The sequence below is a fragment of the Malaclemys terrapin genome, chromosome 1 (assembly GCF_027887155.1).
Source record: "Malaclemys terrapin pileata isolate rMalTer1 chromosome 1, rMalTer1.hap1, whole genome shotgun sequence".
Taxonomy (NCBI): domain Eukaryota; kingdom Metazoa; phylum Chordata; order Testudines; family Emydidae; genus Malaclemys; species Malaclemys terrapin.
Window position 1 is genome coordinate 354,717,103 of NC_071505.1, and position 2,379 is coordinate 354,719,481.

General features: G+C 47.9%; 1 pseudogene; it reads right to left on the reverse strand.

Annotated features, from left to right (window-relative positions):
* Positions 1-1,092: 1,092 nt before the first annotated feature.
* Positions 1,093-2,040, reverse strand: LOC128838033 (olfactory receptor 52E2-like; annotated as a pseudogene).
* Between the last annotated feature and the right edge of the window lie 339 nt (positions 2,041-2,379).

Below are 2,379 nucleotides of genomic sequence, written 5' to 3' on the forward strand. Positions count from 1 at the left end.
CAACAGGGTTCCAATAAGAACTAATAAGTTCCTGGACAATAGGCCTATCAATGGCTATTAGCCAGGATGGGCAGCAATCCCAACACCATGTTCTGCATGTCCATAGGGTCTGTTTTCCGGAACCTGGAAGTGGGTGACAGGGGATGAATCACTAGATGATTGCCTGTTCTGTTCAACCCAACTGAGATATGTGGGTATTGGTCATTATGGGAAAACAGGATACTGGGCCAGATGGACCATTGGTGATTCTGGTGTTCTTTTATAGACCCAAGATATATCTGTCCCCCACTGTAACACACTAATTTCACTAATGCCAACTTGCACACTGTAAATAAACACCCTGACTTTCAAAATAAGCCAAAAATCAAGCTATTCCCCTTTCAAAACAAGGCCATAACAAGCCAATCCGTAAAAAAACTCCAACGCTATGTGACTAGATCCCCCCGGCATACAGCCTGGGACTGTGGTGGGCCAGCTGTGCACCCCTGAAATCTCTCCTCCCTAGCTCCTGCTTGCCCCAAGATGCCAGAACATGTTAGTAGCAGAGCTGAGTGGGTCTAATATTTATTTATTTTTCATTCTTTTATATAGGAATTAGATACAGTGTTCCTGTTAGCTAATTGCTAAGTTATCTGCCAAAAAATAGAGTTTAAATGCCTAAATAGCCCCTTGAATCATGTTTAAAATGTTCACCCCTACCAAAACCTAAAATGTCTCCCTTGCACATGTGTGTGTGGGGGGGAGAGGAGGGACCTGGAGATGATCCAGTGAGTGACAAGGGGAGGGTAAGACAGGAGAAAGGGACAGGGCCTTGAGGGGAAGAGGCAGAGCAGGGGCAGGGCATTTGTAGAAGAGGAGTGGCAAAGGGACCTTGGGGATTTAGTAACAAACAATTAGAAAGGTGTCAACTCAATGAGTTGTACACAGACCGATTCCCCAATTTGTCACACATTGACACTGCACAAAAAGTTCAGGAAAGGGATTAATGTCTCTCTAACTGCCCAGTCAGTGTCAGGGCATAGAGCCCAGCACCATGGCACCAGCCAGCTCTGTTTGGAGCTGGGCCTGAAAGACAGAGGACCAGGGAAAACTTTAGGTCCCTTTACAAGTAAAGAGCTGGAGCAGCCTGTCCCGAATATGTTTGGTCCCAACCCCGTAGATGATGGGGTTTAACATGGGGGGCACCAGCAGGTAAATGTTGGCCATGAGAACATGGAAATGCAGGGGCACATTCTGGCCAAACCGATGTGAGAGGGTGGAGAAGAGAGCTGGGATGCAAAAGGCTAAGAAGACACAGAGGTGGGAGCCGCAGGTCCTAAAAGTCTTGAGCCTGATGTCCTTAGTGGGGAGGCTGAAGATGGCCCTGAGGATCTGAGTATAGGATAGAGTGATAAAAAATACATCCAAACCAGTCACTAAGATTGCCACAGAGAGGCTGTAGTAACTATTGATGCGGATGTTGGCTCAGGCCAGCTTCACCACAGCCATGCCATCACAGTATGTGTGGGGGATGATGTTAGTTCTGCAATATGGCCACCGCCTCGCCAGGAAGGGAGTTGGCAGTACGATTATGCAGCCACGCAGCACCACGGCCAGTCCAATCGTGGCCACCATGGGGTTTGTCAGGATGGTGGAATGTCTCAGGGGATGGCAGATAGCCACGTAGCAATCAAAAGCCATGGCCACAAGGATCCCAGATTCCATCACTGAGAAGCAGTGAATGAAGTACATCTGGGTGAGGCAGGCATTGAATTCGATCTCCCTGGAGTTGAACCAGAAGATGCTTAGTGTTTTGGGCAGCGTGGATGTAGTCAGGAATAGATCGGTGATGGCCAGCATGCAGAGGAAATAGTACATGGGCCCACGGAGGCTCGGTTCTGTCTTCACAATGAAGAGGATGTTGAAGTTCCCCAAGAGGGCTATGGTGTACATGATACAGAAAAGGACAGAGATCCAGACATGGGCTGCCTCCAGGCCAGGAATGCCCAGCAGGGTGAAGGTGGATGGGTTGGTGAAGTCGGTTGCATTGAAATCAGACATGGAGCAGGGTTGAAGGTGTTGAAATCTGAGAGAGAACGGTGTCTCCTGCATATACCGTACTTTCCCCTGACTTCCTGTACGTGCCCAGGGTGATGGTCACAGTACAAATGCCTGGATGGAGAGACAATGTTAATATGAGATACTGCATGCACTACTGGAGGCTGTTCTCATGGGTGAAGCAGATTGGTCGCTCTTCACACACTGAAAAATATTCAGATAAATAAATTATTAACAACTGACCTTACTACATGTGTCAATAATTCCTACATATCACGGTGTGGGGAAACATAATAGGCACCATCAGCAAACGCAAGTGTGGATACCGGCTTTCCATCATTG